This window comes from Belonocnema kinseyi, chromosome 5 (assembly GCF_010883055.1).
Source record: "Belonocnema kinseyi isolate 2016_QV_RU_SX_M_011 chromosome 5, B_treatae_v1, whole genome shotgun sequence".
Taxonomy (NCBI): domain Eukaryota; kingdom Metazoa; phylum Arthropoda; class Insecta; order Hymenoptera; family Cynipidae; genus Belonocnema; species Belonocnema kinseyi.
In genome coordinates, this window is record NC_046661.1 from 13,944,246 (window position 1) to 13,965,712 (window position 21,467).

The window sequence follows — 21,467 nt, forward strand, 5'->3', positions numbered from 1 at the left end:
AAATATTATAATGGAGTACATGAATATCGCTATACATAGGTTCTAAGTCTTACTTTATGATCAAGGGTCGAAAAAAGTTCTAGTTTTGTGATTCATGTAGTGTAAAACCTCCATAACAGTATCCAAAACATCGATTTTTTGAAAAAAATATCAATTTATCATGATTATTGTCCACTTACGCCGACTAGGAGTTGTTTTTTGAAAAAAATGACTTAAAATTCGTGATCAGCGACCTCAAAAACCCCCAGTAAAGTATTTTCAATGTTTATAAATCGGTTTAAAATCGTAAAACTTGATTTTAATGTCATTTTAAACAAATTTGAAGCAAATTTTCACTTTTTGCGATTTGCTGCCTTTTCATCGCCGTATGGTGGGTTGAAATTTTTGTAAAAAAAAAATCAAAACATGGTTTTCGATGTATTTTTTCCCGTAGAATTCGATTCTGAAGTCAAAAAAATAAAAATTTTCTTTTTTTTTTTTATTAAAAAAAAACCATGAAAAAACCGTAAAAAATGAGCTTTTTCGAGCAAAACCCCATAAAAAAGTAGCTGGACCCTACTTTTTTATTGCAAATTCGGATTCAGCGTCGAAAAATACATAAAAATATATAGGTCTGGTCAATTGCACAGACACTTTTGTTTTTTTTGTGGGCCTGTGTTATAAATCGTAAAACATACGAATGTATTTATACTTTCAACAAATTGAGACAATAACAAACTCAAGGGAAAATCATGTAAAGTATGAATACACGCGTGTGTTTAAATTAAGTAATCCCGATTATATTTGCATACAGTATTTCATCATAACTAGTGGCCCACTTAGTGGATTAAGAGGTATATGGTTAGACACACTGTAACTAAAAGTGTCTATGGGTTACGCCAACACCCAATTCGCATTCCTGAAAAAGAGCAAGATTGAGATGCGCGACAACCGATCATCGCGACCCGCAGACTCTATTAGTCCTCACATACGATAGCGTGGCTCGCGCGGATCAAATAACATATGAATGAATTTAAAGCAAATTTAAGCGAACAACGGAAGTCTCAATAGACAAGATACTAAAAATCTCCACTCAAGAACATTGTAACTTAATACTAATAATTATTTGAAATCTAACTTTAAGAAGTACGTGACCCGTTGACAAAGTGACCAAACATAAACTGTACGTGACCTATTCAAATCTCAAGCGTATAAAAGCCCCTATGCTACGCCTAATAATTGTCTTTAGTTCGTGGCAGTCGCACTATCAATTTAAAACTTAAAATGTACGAACCGCTTGGAAAAAGTACCGATCAAATCGACAAACGTGAAATATTCCTTAACGAATAACCGCATTGTGTAAAGTCGCGTACTCCATCGTGAAATAGTACGAAGTGCTAAGTGTAAACTAAGTCCCTTCGGCCCACGGTCGTCGTATACGTTAATTTCCGAATAGTTTGTGAGCATCAACTAAAAATAAACGGTAGAATTCCGTCGCTATTCTACAAATCCTCGGGGATATCATCAACACTACAAATCTTCTCTTGCCCTTTCAACACTGAATGGTAGCGTAAGTTTTATAATACTTTTATGTAAATTAATTTTATGTTCTTATATTATAATAAATGTACCAATAACTTGTGAAAATAGCCACATTTTTGAGTTTTTAATAACACGGAATCCCCGTGGGATTGACGAGTGACAACGTTCCCACATTAAATAGTTAGGCTTCACAACTCTGCCTTAATCAGGCCTTTAATCTCCCTCACCTATCCCATTAACATACTACCCTCGCCTTTTGCTCTGAACGTAACAGTGTCACTCCTATTCGTGAGTTAACTCGAACATCCGAGAAGGGGCATCGGGCACGTGGTGCATTGCTCCCTTCCTATATATGATGTCGAAGTCGTACTCCAAGAGATCCAGGGCCCAGCGAGCCAAGCGACCGGTTAGGTTTCTCAAGTTGTACAACTACTTCAAGCTGCTGTGGTCAGTTATTATCGTGAAGTGATAACCCTCTAGGTAGTACCAAAACTTTCTAATGGCCCAGACCACGGCCAGGGACTCCTGCTCGGTCATTGAGTAGTTTCGCTCAGCTGTTGAAAGCATGCGGCTAGTATACGCGATTACTCGCTCATGACCATCCTGAATCTGGGTGACTACTGCACCTAGACCGAATCTACTTGCGTCCGTTTGAATGCAAAACGGAATGTTGAAGTCAGGATACGCCAGGACCAAAGTTTCAAAGTTAAACAGGCCGTCTTTTGCTTCTCTCCCCACGAGAATCCGACGTTCTTCTTGTTGAGACGAGTGATAGAGTCGCAGATCCTAGCGTAATCCTTGATAAACTTCCGATACCAGGAAGTCGCTCCAACGAACCGACGAACGTGTTTGAGATTCCTGGGGCGCGGGTATTCCAGAATCGGATTGACTTGATCATCATCTATGACCAGTCCCTCACTGTTCTCCCTAAACTCCAAATATCTCGCTTCTGATTGACAGAACTTACATTTATCGGGACTCAGCGTTAGTCCGGCTTCTGTCAACCCATTGATTGTTTTCTCGAGCCAATACAGGTGGTCTTCGAACGTTGCTAAACGACGATTACATCATCTAAGTAAATACACACGTGTGGTCTCATTTCAGGGGTGATCACCTTGTTCATCAACCGCTGGAACGTAGCGGGAGCCCCTGTTAGATCAAACGGCATACGTTTATATTGATATAGACCCTAACCCGGGATCGTAAAATCTGTGATTGCCTTACTCTCCTCGCTTAAGGGAACTTAGTGATAGGCTTTGTTCAAGTCTAGAGTTGAAGTATAGCGAGAGGAATTGAGTCTCTCCAATATTTCCGTCAGAAATGATATCGAATAAGCATCCTTTTCTGAGACTTCATTTATCTTACGGAAATCGATACATAAGCCATAATCTCCATCAGATTTTTGATCCATTACGGCCGGCCTGCACCATTCGCTATTCGATGGTTCTATCAAGTCCTGTCTGATGAGTTCATTAGCCTTTTCAATCAAAATACGACATACTTTTGGTAACATCCGGTTATTCTTTTGTCGGATCGGATTGTGCCCTTACGTGTGGATCACGTGCCTCTCTCACCCGCTAGACCAAACGCAAATATAATGATTGGCTCGTCAGCCAACCATAGTTGCCGATCTCTTAGGTGCCTCACTATCCCAAAACCGCTCTGCAAAGTCCATGGCGAGAACACAACTATCGGTCAGACTCGGTACGATTTTGATCCCAATGATCTGCGTAGTTCTTGAAAAGGTAATCGGTAGACAGGCTTCGCCAATTATGGTTTCAATCTCTGGTGGACTGAAAAAAACGAATGGAGCCTCTACAAAGTACCTGTAAAGACCCGATTCGGTTCCTTTTTAAAAAACTGAAAAAACAGCAAAATCAACTTTAAAATTGTTGAAATTCGGATTCTACATCAAAATTTGCTTAAGAAACTCACGGAGTAATCACAATACTTTTTCTTGCAGCGCTAAAAACTTAAAAAAATAAAATACCTGTGATTTACATGGGCCGAAGGTGCCTTCAAGTGCATCTTCTTTTAGCAGCAGATATTAAGCATTCCGTCGATAACTTTAAGAATTTTGTCTGGATGCTAGCGCCACACAGTGGAAACCTCAGACAACAACGCTGCGATGCAAGTAAGAGAGAATTTTATTTTTAAACTTCGCGCGCAACATACTACTTGATCTATTATGGATGCGCTTGAAGTCACTTTCAGCAGAATTTAATGTCATTTCTTAAAATTGTTAACAATGAAAAAAAAAGTATTGCGATTACTCCGTGAGTTTCTAATCGAAAATTTAACGTAGAATCCGAATTTCAACAGTTTAAAAGTTGATCTTGCTGTTGTTTTGAGTCTGTTAAAAAGGAACCAAATGGGGACCCAATGGGGTCTTTACGGGTACATTGTAGAGGCAGCATTCGGTTCCTTCGGTCCGCCAGGGATGGTACTATTGGCCATCATGGCTGCACCTGATTTTGAGTAATATACTTGATACCCACGCTCAGTTATGATTTTTAATCCTGTCGAACCTATATAATTTCTCGATGAGCCGGTGTCGATTAGTGATTGGAACTCGGAGCCACGTATTTCAATATTGATATAGGGTCGCGACGAGGTACCGATTCCGAAGATGAAATTGACTTCTGGTTTCCTTACTTGACGATCGCCCGTGTCCACTACATTGAGCGGCCCACAAAATCTGGAATTTATTAACGGCTCGGACATAAAATGGTTGATCTTATTGAATAGAGAGTCATAAAGGTATTTTCGACGATTCTCGGGTGAAGTGAAGTTTAAATCGTAATTCAGAGGTGACCTACCACCCAGAGACTCTGGTGTATTACAACCCCTCTGAGTCATCGACCCTACGTCTGCCCTTCCTTAACGGTTTCCCCTGAAATAATTAGAATCGCAATCACGCTTGATCCGATCATGCTTGCCATAATTGTGACAAACTTTAACCCAAGTATCTGGACACGTCCTCCAATTGTGGTCGTTACTCGCACAATTAAAGCAAGGGGGTTGGACTTCGTGTTTGATTTTTGGCTTTACCGCCGTTTCCTGACTTCGGTTCGACTTCTCCGCCGACACCCTACATTTCTTTTGGTTCTCAGATGATGATCCCACCGATTTGGAACTCGCTTTCTGGTTTTTATTATTCCTGGTACTGGTTTACTACGCTTAGTGTAAGCCAATTCTGGGAAGAGTGATTCCACTGGACTGGGAGGCAGGCGTATTTCATGCTCGGGAACAAAGGTTCGTTCCACCTCTATAGCGAGTCTCATCAGTCCGTTACAATCGCTGAATTCAAAACTACGAATCGCCTTACGCAATTCAGGCTTCATGTTCCAAAAAGCGCGATCTATTTGTTCTTTCAGAGTCACTGGATGCTGAAATTTTAGAAAGAATGCCTGTGTGCAGACCAAAAAATCTGTGGTCCTTTGATCGCGGCCCTGTAACTGGAAAGAAACTTGTTCATCCAGCCGCCACTGGTATCCCGTGTTACCGTGCATTGCCAACAAGAAACTCCTGAACTGGTTCCAGGTCAACCAACTAGTATAGTTCTGGCGATACCATTGAAGAGCCTGTCCGTCCAGTGCAAATGGGATTGCAATGAGCGACCACCGAGTCTAGGGTTTTAGGCGGACCTAGATTCATCCTTCCCAGCACAGCCATGCTTCGTACCGATCTCGATGTAGGGTCGGTCCACTGCTGGCCAAGGCGTGATGTCCCAGGTCCATGGTTAAAAAAATCATGCGGACCGTTTGTTTGGTCAGCCCGCCCAGTGAATGCTCAAATGATGAGTTTTGGTCCCTAAAGTCATTCAGGCTGGCCGTGTTACAGCTGGGCTTCATATTGGCAGGGGTTAAAATTCTGTCCATCCTCTCGAGGTCCCGTGTAAAAATAAACTCCGGCATCGTTGGTTAGGACATTTTTGGCAACTCGTGGCGAGTTCCGCGTCACTTAGAGTAGGGGTTGATGGTTATGCGCAGGTATACCCGCCGTATGAAGCATAATCGTTGGATGAAAAGATCCCAATCTCTCGCACGCATAGCTTCACACCGAGCTGTATACCGAGGATTGAAGTAGCGACATAGTGATTGAGGAGCTCCTGCCCGATAATGTATTGGGCATCGTCACGCACCCACTAGATGCTGACGCTTCTTGCACGAATGTCCTAGTTTCTAGTCTCTCCGAACCTAAGACTCGATTATGGCCCGGATTGGCCTATTATGAATCCTAATTCGCAAAATCATTTTAACCCGCGGTGCCAAAACAAGTGCACACCGACGGAACTTCCCAGTATTCCATACCGTGAATCGTCCCCAACATCGAGCAATACCAGATCGTATGCTCACATACCCAAGTAATAGCATCAATACAGATCAATTTAAATCATATAGACATCAATAATTCCAGATGACATCACCAAATGTCAATAATATATTGCACAGTTAACTACAAAAACAAATTAGTAAAACGGGCATAACCATCAGATTCAATTAAATCCCAAGTATCATTCAATGCAGCCCACTAATTTTGAATATAATTAGTACCGATGTCCTCCATCAACATATTTTTAATGTTAATACAATTCTTACTGTTAAACAACAACTCGAGTGCTATGATCAGATTCGCGATCAAACACCTCCAAATTCCTATTCAATTCTGTATAAAAAAGTTCGAATTATAATACCGATAATTCCAATTAACACTTATAAATGTTAATAACAATTGTTATTGTTAAACAACAACTCGGGTGCTATGATCAGATTCGCGATCAATTACCTGCGAATTCCTATTCAAATCCGTGTGAAAAAGTTCGAATCAACCGATAATTCCAATTAATATTATTAAATGCTAATAAAAATTATTATTTTTAAACAACATTTCGGTTATTATGACTAGATTCACGATCAATCACCTCTGAATTCGGTTTCAATTGCGTGTGAAAAAGTTCCAATTGTCATACCGATAATTCTAATTAACATTAATAAATGTTCATAGAAATTGTTATTTCTAACCACAATTCAGGTATTGTGAGCAGATAAACGATCAATTACGTCCGAATTCTTATTTAATTCCGTGTAAAAAAGATCGAATTATCATTGCGATATTTCCAATTACCATTAATAAATTTTAATAACATTTTTTATTTTTAAACAACAATTCGGGTATTATGAACAGATTCACGATTAACCACCTCCGAATTCTCATTCAATTCCGTATGAAAAAGTTCGAATCTTCATACCGATAATTCCAATTAACATTAATAAGTGTTAATAACAATTGTTATTGTTAAACAACAATTCGGATATTATGATCAGATTTACAATCAATGACCTCGGAATTCCTATACAATACTGTGAGAAAAAGTTCCAATTGTCATACCGATAATTCCAATTAACATTAATAAATGTTAAAAACAATTGTTATTTTTAAACAACACTTCGGATATTATGACCAGATTCACGATCAATCACCTCTGAAATCTTATTCAATCCGTGTAAAAAAGTACGAATCATCATACCGATAATTATAATTAACATTATTAAATGTTAAAAACCATGTTTATTTTTAAACAACATTTCGGGTATTATCACCAGATTCCCGATCAATCACCTCCGAATTCTTATTCAATACCGTGAGGAAAAGTTCCAATTTTCATACCGATAATTCGAATTAAAATTAATAAATGTTAATAACGAATGCTATTTTTCAACAACAATTCAAGAATTATGATCAGATTAACGATCAATTACGTTCGAATTCTTATTCAATTCCGTGTGAAAAAGTTCGAAACATCATTCCGATAATTCCAATTAACATTAATAAATGTTAATAAAGATCAATCACCTCCGAATTGTTATTCACTTCCGTTTAAAAAAGTTCGAATTATAATACCGATAATTCCAATTCGCGTTAATAAATGTTAAAAGCAATAGTTATTTTTAAACAACCATTCGGGTATTATGACCAGTTTCACGATCACTCACCTCCGAATTCCGCTTCAATTCCATGTGAAAAAGTTTGAATCATCATACAGATAATTCCAATTAACAGTAATAAGTGTTAATAACAATTGTTTTTATTAAACAAGAATTCGGATATTATGATCAGATTTACAATCAATGACCTCGGAATTCCTATGCAATACTGTGAGAAAAAGTTCCAATTGTCATACCGATAATTCCAATTAACATTAATAAATGTTAATAACAATTGTTATTTTTACACAACACTTCGGGTATTATGAACAGATTCACGATCAATCACCTCAAAATTGTTATTTAATTCCTTGTGGAAAAATTCGAATCTTCATACCGATAATTCCAATTATCACTAATAAATGTTAATAACAATTGTTTTATTCGAAACAACAATTTGGGTATTATAACCAGATTTACGATCAATAAACTCCGAATCCTTATTCAATACCGTGTGAAAAAGTTCCAATTGTCATACCGATAATTCCAATTAATATTAATGAATGTTAATAACAATTGTTATTTTCAAACAGCACTTCGGGTATTATGATCAGATTCACGATCAGTTACCTCCGAATTCTTATTCAATTCCGTGTAAAAAAGTTCGAGTCGTCATACCGATAATTCCAATTAACATTAATAAATGTTAATAACCATGTTTATTTTTAAACAACATTTCGGGTATTATCACCAGATTCACGATCAATCATCTCCGAATTCTTATTCAATACCGTGAGAAAAAGTTCCAATTGTCATACCAATATTTTCAATTAACATTAATAAATGTTAATAGCAATTGTTCTTTTTAAACAACAATTCGGGCATTATGACCAGATTCACGATCAATCACCTCCAAATTCCCATAGAATTCCGTGTGAAAAAGTTCGAATCATCATACCGATAATTCCAATTAATATTAATAAATGTTAATAACTGTAGTGTATGTAGACACACTCAACACTTGGACATGTAATATTATAATTGCGCTTATTTGAATCAGCTTAAAACTGAGTATTATACATGTCTAAATTCTAGAGCAAAACAGACTACTCGATTCGAGGAACATTGTAGTCTCATCGAGTAGGCGAACTGTCGCTAGCTTCCGCCAGGCACACTTAATCGTAGGTGACGCTTTATCAATAGGGGTCGTATTTCATCCCTGCCTTTCCGATAATTTGAAAAATATTGATGAAATAAACTTTTTTAATTGCCTGCAAACAAGGTTAGTTCGGGGAGATTTGTTACTATGTTTATTTATAAGTCCAACGTTTTCGGCCAAAAATATTGTGTAGTTTGGAAGTAACGATTGGGAGAATTGTAACACACATAACCTCCAAATATACATACGTTGTTAGAAAAATCAAAATTTTTTGAAAAATAAACACAAAAAAAGTGTGCGGGGACGTCCGTTAGCATGTTCGGTATCATTTCCCAGATTTTGACGACAAAATATTTCTTATCCTAGGAAAAAAGCCGGGGGAATCTAACACTGAAAAAATCGATACTAATACCTAAGCGCTATGCAAATTAATCACATTTTGCTGAATTAAAACTTTTTTGAATTAATCCACAAAAAAGTGTGTGGGGACGTCCGTTAGCATGTGCGCTAGTATTTCCCAAATTTTTAAGACAAAATATTTATTATTCTAGAAAAAAAGCAGGGGGAACCTAAAACTGGTAAAATCGACAATTTTCTAAGTATCACATGCCCTTAATTGTGTTCATCGAAAAAATATTTTTCCTTCAACCGGGATACCGAACAAATAATTAGTCTCTGCCGAACAAAGGAATCGGAACACATTCGCGTACAACAATAATTGACAACTTAAGCGCAGGCAAATTAACATTTTTTGCAACGCTAACGTCAATGCGTCCCAATACAGACAAAGGACAGCCGGACGCTTTCTGTAAATCTAATTCACACGGAGTTATCTCTAAAGAACTTTTGAAATAAACCTCGTAATCCTTTTTGCTCAAGATTGTCACTGCTGCTCCAGTGTCGACTTCGAATGTAACCTCCTTGTCTTCCACGATTAAAGGTTTTTCTAGTCATGGGTGAATTACACTTCCGACGTGTAGCTTGTTGATTGTATTTGGATTAAACACGTAACAAGTGCATGGCTCCTCTTGATGACTTGACGATTTGAGCTCCTCCTCACGCAGTTGATTGACGTGTACAGTTTTCTTCTTTTTACAGACCTTTTGAAAGTGGCCTACTGCACCGCCGTTATTGCATTTTGCCACTTTTGCTTTGCAGTGTTGCATGTGTCCACGACTCCATATATTTCCACAGCGAATACAAATATTTTCCTCATAGCTTGTACCATCATGTTGATTCTTTTCGTTTTTACGTCCTGAAAAGTATTTCCGATGCGCTGAAACTCTTCTCGCAACTGCTTCAGAGCTAGTCGCCAGACATTTAGTTTGTGCGGCTGCCAATTCCATTAAAACAGCTGTTTTCACTGCTCCATTGAACGTCAGTACCGTCTCTCCTAGAAATTTTCTCCTAATGCCCTCGTTGTGAACTCCGCATACCAGCCGATCTCTCAGAGCGTCGTCTAGGAAAGTGCCAAATAAGCACTGCTGAGCGAGGCTATTTAAAGCAACACAAAACTGCGAAATGAATTCGTCTGGTTTTCGTAACCGATTGTGAAAACGGTAACGTTCCGCAATAACACAGCTTTGCGGTATGAAATAGTCTAGTAGAGTTTTTTTTCAAAATTTCGTAACATTTCGTAAACAGAGCATCTGCTATTAAGCTGCTTCTCAAAATTTCGTTCGATTTTTACCCGATAACAGTCAGAAATAAAGGCACATTTTTGCTTCGGTAATGTCATTCACTATTAAAAATTGTTCGAACCGTTCCATGTAAGACTCAAACGACTCTTTGTCTCATATGCCTTTACCATTCCGACGTAATTGCCAATTTTGAATTTCCTGTTTGCACTGGATAAGGCTTTACCCGAACAAAATCAAAAGACTTGACTTCACTTTTTGCATGAAAACGTACCACCTCGTCGCCAGAATTGTGTAGTGTATGTAGACACATTCAACACTTGGAAATGTAATATTATAATTGCGTTTATTTGAATCAACTAAAAACTGAGTATTATAAATATCAAAACTCTAGAGCAAAACAGACTACTCGATTCGAAGAACATTGTAGACACATCGAGTAGGTGCACTGCCGCTAACTTCCGCCAGGCAAGCTTGTTCGTAGGTTGCGCTTAATCAATAGCGCTCTTATTTAAATCTCTAAGGACATCGCAATAAGAATCGTTATGTTTAAACCAGAATTCAGATATTATGACTAGATTCACGATCAATCACCTCCGAATTCTCATTTAATTCCGTGTGAAACAGTTCGAATTATCATACCGATAATTCCAATTTACATTGATAAGTGCTCATAGCAATTGTTATTTTTAAACAAAAATTCGGGTATGATGAGCAGTGTAACGATCAACTACGTCCGAATTCCGATTCCATTCAGTGTAAAAAAGTTCGAATCATCATACCGATAATTCTAATTAACATTAAAAAATGTTAATAGCAATTGTTATTTTAAACAAGAATTCGGGTATTAAGACCAGATTCACAGTCAATCACCTACGAATTGTTATTCAATTCCGTGTGAAAAAGTTCGAATTATCATACCTATAATTACAATTAACATTAATAAATGTTGATAATAATAGTTATGTTCAAACAACAATTTGGTTATTATGACCAGTTTCACGATCAATCACCTCCGAATTCTTATTCAATTCCGTGTTAAAAAGTTCGAATCATAATACCGATAATACAAATTAATATTAATAAATGTTAACAACAATTGTTATTTTTAAATAACAATTCATGTATTATGAACATATTCACGATCATTTACCTCCAAATTGTTAATCAATTCCATGTAAAAAAGTTCAAATTATCATACCGATAATTCCAATTAACATTAATAAATGTTATTAACCATTGTTATTTTAAATAAAAATTTGGGTGTTATGACCAGATTCACGATCAATCACCTCCGAATGCTAATTCAATTCGGTGTGAAAAGGTTCGAAACATCCTACCGATAATTTCAATTAACATTAATAAATGTTAATAGCAATTGTTATTTTTAAACAACAATTCGAGTATTAAGACCATATTCGCGATCAGTCACCTTTAAATTGTTATTCAATTCCGTGCGCAAAAGATTGAGTTATCCTACTGAAAATTCAAATTAACATTAATAAATGTTAATAACCATTTTTAATTTTAAATAACATTTCGGGTATTATGAACAGATTCATGATCAATCACCTCCGCATTCTTATTCAATTCTGTGTGAAAAAGTTGGAATTATCATACCGATAATACAAATTAATATTAATAAATGTTAACAACAATTGTTATTTTTAAACAACAATTCGGGTATTATGAGCAGATTAACGATCAATTACGTCCGAATACTTATTTAATTCCCTGTAAAAAGTTTGAATTATCATACCGATAATACCAATTAACATTAATAAATGTAATTAATAATTGTTATTTGTAAACAACAATTTATGTATTATGACCATATTCAAGACCAATCACCTCCGAATTTTCATTCAATTACGAGTGAAAAAGTTCTAATCATCATACCGATAATTACAATTAACATTAATAAATGTTAACAGCAATTGTCATTTTTGACCGACAAGAAAGGTATTATGAAAAGATTCACGAACAATCGCCTCCGAATTGTTATTCAATTCCGTGTGAAAAAGTTCTAACTATAATACTGATAATTCCAATTAACATTAAAAAATGACAATAACAATTGTTATTTTTAAACAACAATTCGGGAATTCTGGTCAGATTCACGACCAATGACCTCCGACTTCCTATTCAATTCCGCGTAAAAAAGCTCGAATTATCATACCGATAATTCCAATTATCGTTAATAAATGGCAATAACAATTGTCATTTTTAAACAACAATTCGCTCATGATCACCAGATTCACGATCAATGACCTCGGAATTGTTATTCAATTCCGTGTGAGAAAGGTCAAATAATCATACCGATACTTCAAATTAACATGATTAAATTTTAATAACAATTGTTATTTTTAAACAACAATTCGGGTATTATCACAAGATTCACGATCAATAACCTCCGAATTGTTATTCAATTCCGTTTGAAAAAGTTCCAATTATAATACCGATAATTCCAATTCAGCTTAATAAATGTCAATAGTAATGGTTATTTTTAAAAAACATTTCGTGTATTATGACCAGATTCACGATCAATCTCCTCCGAATTCTTATTCAATTCCGAGTAAAAAAGTTCAAATTATCATTCCGTTAAATTCAATTAATATTAATAAATTTTAATAACAATTGTAATTTTTGAACAACAATTCAGATATTATGAGCAGATTAACGATCAATTACGTCCGAATTCTTATATAATTATCTGTAAAAAAGTTCGAATCATCATTCCGATAATTCCAATTATCATTAATAAATTTTAATAACAATTGTTATTTTTAAACAACAATTCTGGTATTATGACCAGATTCACGATCAATCAACTCCGAATTGTTATTCAAATCCTTGACAAAAAGTTCAAATCATCATACCGATGATTCCAAATAAAATTAATAAATGTTTGTAACAATTGTTATTTTTAAAAACAAAATTCGAGTATTAGGACCATATTTAAGACAATCGCTCCGAATTGTTATTCAATTCTGTGTGAAGAAGTTCAAATTATCAAAATGAAAATTCCAATTAACATTAACAAATGTTAAAAGCAATTATTATTTCTAAACAACAATTCCGCTATTGTGACCAGATTCACGATCAATCAGTTCTACATTTTCATTCAATTCCGTGTAAAAAAGTTCGAATTATCATTCCGATAATTCCAACTAACATTAATAAATGTTAATAACAAATTTCATTTTTAACCAACATTTTGGACATTATGACAAGAGTCACGATCAATCACCTTTGAATTCCGATTTAATTCCGTGTGAAAATGTTGGAATCATCATACCGGTAACTCTAACTAACATTACTAAATGTTAATAACGATTGTTATTTTTAAACAAAAATTTGGGCATTCTAATCAGATTCACGATCAATGACCTCGGCATTGTTATTCAATTGCGTGTGAAAAAGTTCCAATTTTCATACCGTCAATTCTAAATAACATTAATCAGTGTTAATAACCAGTGTTATTTTTGAATAAGAATTCGGGTATTATGATCAGATTCACGATCAATGACCTCCGATTTATTATGCAATTCCGTGTGAAGAAGTTTAAATAATCATACCGATAATTCCAATTGACATTAAAAAATGTAAACAACAATTGTTATTTTTAAACAACAATTCGGGTAATTTGATTAGATTCGCGATCAATGACCTCCGATTTCCTATTCAAATCCGTGTGAAAAAGTTGGAATTATCATACCGATAATTCCAATTCACAATTGTCATTTTAAACAACAATTCGGATATTTTGATCAGATTCACGATCAATGACCTCCGAATTTCTATTCAATTCCCTGTGAAAAAGTTGGAATTATCATACCGATAACTTCAATTAATATTAATACATGTTAATAACAATTGTTGTTTTTATATAACAATTCGGGTATCATGACCATATTCACAATCAATCACCTCCGAATTATGATTCAAGTGCGGGCGAAAAACTACGAATCATCATACAGATCATTCCAATTTACATTATTAATTGCTGATAGCAATTGTTATTTTTAAACAGCACTTCGGGTATTTCAGCCAGATTCACGATCAATCGCCTCCGAATTGTTATTCAATTCCGTGTAAAAAGTTGGAATTATCATTCCAATAATTCCAATAAACATTCATAAATGTTAATAACAAATGTAATTTTAAAAAAATCGGGTATTATGATTTATTCAATTTCATGTGAAAAAGTTCCAATTGTCATACCGACAATTCCAATTAAAATTAAACAGTATTAATAACCATTGCTATTGTGAAATAACAATTCGGGTATTATGATCAGATTCACGATCAATCACCTCCGAATTGTTATTCAATTCCATTTGAAAAAGTTCGAATTAGAATACCGATAGTTCCAATTAATATTATTAAGTGTTAATAACAATTGATATTGTCAAACAACAATTCGGGTATTATGACCAGATTCATGATCAATCACCTCCGAATTGTTATACAATTCCGTTTGAAAAAGTTCGAATTATAATACCGATAATTCCAATTCGCTTTCATAAATGTTAAAAGCAATCGTTATTTTTAAACAATTCGGGTATTATGACCAGATTCACGATCACTCACCTCCTAGTTGTTATTCAATTCCGTGTGGAAAAGTTCGAATCATCATACCGATAATTCCAATTAACATTAATAAATGATAATAACAACAGTTTTATTTTAACAACAATTTGGGTATTATGACCAGATTCACGATCAATAACCTCCAAATTCTTATTCAATAGAGTGTGAAAAAGTTCTAATTGTCATACTGATAACTGCAATTAACATTAATAAGTGTTAATAACAATTATTATTGTTAAACAACAACTCGGATATTATGATCAGATATACAATCAATGACTTCGGAATTCCTATTCAATTCCGAGTGAAAAAGTTCGAATCGTGATACTGATAATTCTAATTAACATTAATAAATGTTAATAACCATTTTTGTTTTTAAACAACATTTTGGGTATTAAGACCATATTCACGATCAATCACCTCCGAATTCTTAATCAATACCGTGTGAAAAAGTTCCTATTGTCATACCGATAATTCTAAATAACATTAATAAGTGTTAATAACAATTGTTATTGGTAAACAACAATTCGGGTATTACGAAGAGATTCACGATCAATCACCTCCAAATTGTTATTTAATTCCTTGAGAAAAAGTTCGTATTATAATACCGAAAATTCCAATTCACATTCATAAATGTTAATAGCAATCGTTATTTTAAAACAAAAATTCGGGTATTATGGCCAGATTCGCGATCAATAAACTCCGAGTTGTTTATCAATTCTGTGAAAAAAGTTAAAATCATCATACCGATGATTCCAGTTAAGATTAATAAATGTTTGTAACAATTGTTGTTTTTAAAAAACAATTCGGGTATTATGACCAGATTCATGATCAATCACCTGCAAATTGTTATTCAATTCCGTGTGAAAAAGTATGAATCGTCATACCGATAACTCCAATTAACATTAATAAATATTATTACCAATTGTTATTTTTAAATAACAATTTAGGTATTATCACCAGATTCACGATCAGTCTCCTCCGAATTTTTATTCAATTCCGTGTGAACAAGTTCCAATTGTCATACCGACAATTCCAATTAAAATTAAACTGTATTAATAACCATTGTTATTGTTAAAAAACAATTCGGGTATTATGACCAGATTCACGATCAATCACCTCCGAATTGTTATTCAATTCCATTAAGAAAAGTTCGGATCATACCGATCAGTCTAATTAACATTAATAAATGTTAAGAACAATTGTTATTGTTGAACAACTATTCGGATATTATGATCAGATTCACGATCAATCACCTCCGAATTGTTATTCAATTCCGTTTCAAAAAGTTCGAATTAGAATACCGATAATTCCAATTCGCGTTAATAAATGTTTATAGTAATCGTTATTTTTAGACAAAAATTCGGGTATTATGACCAGAATCACGATCAATTACCTACGAATTCCGATTCAATTCCGTGAGAAAAAGTTCGAATGATCACACCGATAACTCCAATTAACATTAATAAATGTTAATAGCAATTGTTATTTTTAAACAGCAATTTGGATGTTAAGACCAGATTGGCGATCAATCACCACCAAATTGTTATTCCATTCCATGTCAAAAAGTTCAAATTATCATACCGACAATTCTAATTAACATTATTCGATGTTAACAACAATTGTTATTTTAAACAACAATTTGGGTATTATGACCAGATTTAGGAGCAGTCACCTCCAAATTCTTATTCAATACCGTGTGAAAAATTTCCAATTGTCATACCGATAGTTCCAATTATTATTAATAAGTGTTAATAACAATTGTTATTCTCAAACAACAATTCTGGTATTATGACCAGATTCACGATCAATCACCTCCGAATTTTTATTCAATTCTGTTTGAAAAAGTTCGAATCACCATACCGATAATTCCAATTAAAATTACTTAATGTTAATAACAACTGTTATATTTTAACAACAATTTGGGTATTATAACCAGATTCACGATCAATAACCTCCGAATTCTCATTTAATGCCATGTAAAAACGTTCAAATCATTATACCGATAACTCCATTTAACATTAATAAATATTAAAAACAATTGTTATTTTTAAACAACAATTCAGTATTATCACCAGATTCACGTTCAGTCTCCTCAGAATTGTTATTCAATTCCGTGAGAAAAAGTTGGAATCATCATACCGATAATTCCAATTAACATTATTATTAAATGTTAATAACAATTGTTGTTTTTAAACAACAATTCGTGTATTATTACCAGATTCACGATCAATCACCTCCGAATTCTCACTCAATTCCGTGTGAAAAGGTTCTAATCATCATAATAATTCCAATTCGCATTAATAAATGTAAATAACAATTGTTATTTTTAAAAAAAAATTCGGGTATTATCATGAGATTCACGATCAATCATCTCCGAATTTTTATTGAATTCCGTGTGCAAAGGTTGAAATTATCATACCGATAATTCCAATTAGCATTAAGAAATTTTAATAACAATTGTTATTTTTAAACAACAAGTCGATTATTAAGACCAGATTCACGATCAATCACCTCCGAATTGTTATTAAATTCCGTGCAAAAAAATTCGATTTATAATACCGATGATTCCTATTCACATTCATAAATGTTAATAGCAATTGTTACTTTTAAAGAAGAATTCGGGTATTAATAGCAGATTCACGATCAATCATCTCCGTATTGATATTCAATTCCGTGTGAAAAAGTTCAAATTATTATTATTATTATAAAAACATTTCAGTGTTGAAATGTTGTCACAGGCTTATACTGCCCAACATGTCGAAGGCATTTTTTAGTTAGAGATGGATTTTTATTTGATCATTTTTGCACGGGGCTGTCCCGGTATATATCATCAGTCACGGACGCATTTTTATAATGCAATCAAGTGATCTGGTGAAAGCAGTCTGCCCAGATATATTGGACAAAGCCTGGTTTTACCCCATCATTGACGGACTGGGTTGCAGTCAAGTACACGATGTGGGGACCTGCAGCTTAAGGTGGCTTCCGAACCACCAGAACCTCGGTAAAGGTACATTGAAAAATTTCCAGAGGTACCGGCTCAGCCATTTCCCTTTCGGGGTAGGCGTGACTCACTCGGTAGGGGAAAGGAGTAGTGCGTGGAAGGGATAGAGATTTTTCAGATTGATCCAGAATTCTCGTGCTATTTAAGTAAATAACACGTTCGTTGCGCAAGACTGCTCCGACCCAGCTTGCTGATCAATCTCTCGAGCAATCACCCCAAGCGAAGAATCTCACGACGTCGTTATGTAAGGTTCCCCACTTGTGTCCATTGGTGGCCAAGGTCTTTTGTTTCAGGCGTCATTCACTCTACTGCCACTCTTTTTATTAACTATTTGCCGCCATACTTTCCTGTCCTGGCATACTTCTCTAGCTTCTTTTATGTCCATGCATTTTTTTTATGCAGGCTCTCGTGTTTCTGTGACTTCTTATGTCTCTTCTAACTAGGGTCTCATTCACACATTCTAACCATTCTTTCCGCGGTCTACCTCTGGGCACGCTGCCATTTACTTTACCTTGATACACTTGTTTCGTTAGTCGTTCTTTTGGCATTCTCTCAACATGTCCGAACCATCTTAACCGATTTCTTTCCCATGTGTCTACTAGCGTCTCTTCTGCTCCACATTCTTTTAGAATCGTCTCGTTACTTACTTTGTCCATCAGGGTTTTCCCGCATATTATGCGCATGAATCTCATGTCAATTGCGTTAATTTCACTCTTATCTTTTTCTTGATAAGTCCATGTCTCGCTTCCATATAGTACTGTCGGTACAAATATGGAATTATGTATTGCCATTTTAGCTTTATTTCATATATTTTTACTTCTGATAAGGGGAACTGCTCTACCAATAACCTTCTTACCTTCATTTATTCATCTATCTAATTCCTCATCTACCTTTCCGTCCCTAGTAAATAAGAAACCAAGGTATACGAACTTATCAAATTGTTCAATTCTCTCATCATTTAATAGAACATTGCATAGTGTTTTCTCACTCTTTCCTCCGAACACCATAGTTTTTGTTTTATTTGCGTTAATTTTGAGGCCCATGCTCTTCATGCTTGCATCTAGTTTATTCAACATTCTTTGTAAATCTTCTATAGACTCTGCCATAACAACCTTATCAACTGCGAACGCTAACCCACGTACCCTTGCTGTGTTGAGATTCACACCCTCTTCGTCGAAGAGAGCCATTCTTAAACACTTGTCCATAAATAATATAAATAACCAACGCATCATTGTGTAACTCCTTGAATAATATCGAAATAGTCACTCAGTTTCCCATTCACTCTTACAATCGCTTTGCTACCTGTATATATTGTTTTTATAGCTTGTAGGATCCATCCATTGACTCCATACTCTTTCAGGACTTCCCAAAGTTTAATTCTATCTACCTTGTCAAAAGCTTTTTCTAGGTCAACAAGTGCACAGAAAACTTTTTTCCTACTCTCAAACTTTTTTCTGTTATTTGCCTTAAGCTAAATATTTTATCGTTACATGACCTTCCTGGCATAAACCCACTTTGGACTTCCCGAATCTTTACTTCTGCTATTTCCATTACCCTACGAATAAGTATTTTTGAATATGTTTTATTTACGGTGCTTAATAAGCTAATCCCTCTGTAATTATTGCACGCGCTTTTATCTCCCTTTCTCTTGTATATTGGTACGATAACCGCTTTTTTCCAATTGTCTGGGGCGTCTTCCATCTCGAAACATAAATTTATCAATTCGCACAGTCTATGTGGTATGCACGCGCCACCGTGTTTAAACATTTCAGCGTTAATACCGTCTACCCCGGCAGCCTTACCATTTTTCAAGTTCTTAATTATATCCCTAACCTCAGTGACACAGACTTCCTCAATTGAGTTTTCCATCGCATCGTGTTCAACATCGCAGTTGTGGTGTCCTATAGCTTCATCTCCGAATCGTCTCATAAAATAGTCTCTGAAAGGCTCTAGTATTCCGCCTGCATTATATACCATTTCCCCCCTTACTATTTCTCATGTTGACAATTTCTGTACTTTTGTTTCCTTTCATTTTTTTATAAAGTGGTTTCCTGCTTCCTTCAAAGTCGTTTTGTATTTTTATCTCTTCATCTGCTCTAATTGTATCTTTACTTTGTTTAATTAATCATTTAAGTATCCTGTTTTCGCGTCTATAATCATTTCTACGTCTATTTCTTTCTTCATTGCTAAGAACTGCGATGTTTTGGTTTTTGGGCAGCCTGAATTTCATCATTCCACCACGCATCACCAGACATTCTTCCTACAACTGCGGTACCACACACTTGGATCGTACATCTAACAAAGATATCCTATAACATTGTCCAGGCGCCCTCTATATCTTTGTTTTTTGTACGGTCCTCCCATGTTGCCCTATCTATGCTTTCGATTATCTTATTTTGGAAATCTATTCGCACATCGGGTTTCTGTAGGTTCTCAATTTTTAATCGCGTTTGTTTTGCTTTCCTGGATCTCTTTTTTCTCCATCCCCGACCTAAGTTAATTTTTGAGATCACAAGGTAATGATCAGTATTGCATTCAGGACCCCTCATGACTCTTGTATCTTTGACTAACTCTCTTAGTCTTTCATCCGCAACAACAAAGTCAATTATACTGCGTCTATTTCCTTCAGACCCGGTGTACATGTGGATAATTTTATGCGTAAACCAAGTATTTGTAATAAACAGACCCCTTTCTAAGCATAGACCAACTAATTTATCTCCGTTATAGTTTGTTCTTGGATCCCCAAAATACCTAATACTCTTTCTGTATCCTGATTTTGGATGCCCACCCAACCTTTCATGTCTCCTAGTAGAATTACTCTTTCCCCATGTTCGCAAATGTTTATTGTGTCATTTAAAGTGTCCCAGAAGGCGTCTTTCACTTCTCTAGGATCACTATCAACCGGCGCGTAGCATGCTATGATAAATTGTCTTCTGATTCCTACTTTCATTCTAGCCCACAGCAGTCTGGGAGACATGAAAACATGGTCTCCGAGATGCTGCTTTGCTCTTTCATTCAAAATCAGACCTACTCCTTGTTTACTATGTGATTCATAGTCTACTCCTGACCATATTTCAAAGCCGCCTTTCCACACGCCTTTTTTTATGTCTTTGGTTTCGTATCCCTTTTTCTTTGTTTCAGAGACACATAAAATGTCTAGTTTCTTCACGTCCATAGTTTCACGCAATTCTTTTACCTTTAAATCATTTACTCCCCTAGCATTCCAAACACCCAGTCTCCATTCGTCGCCTGAAACATGACCTTTAGATTTACCGTGTGCATGACTTTTGTCATTAAAAGTTCCAGTCCTTTCCGAGGATATTTTGTAGTTTGTATTATTTATTGTTTAGATTATACGCCCAACTAACACCTTTATGCAACAAGTTTATTTTCGGCGTCGAAATCATGCCAAAGTTAAGCATCAAATCGTCATATGGTGGAGATTGTAGTTCTAACGTCAGTCCCACCAAAAACTGCAGTTAATAAGGCAGGGCTGGGAGAGGGGGAGGTAGAACTGGAGCCGGGAGAGTCGTCTTGGGTTTGTGTTTTTGTTTTCATGCTGAGAAGGTCACCAGCCTTCAGCAGCGTTGTGATATATGGAAGTTAGTATCCGGCCGTCTTCTCAG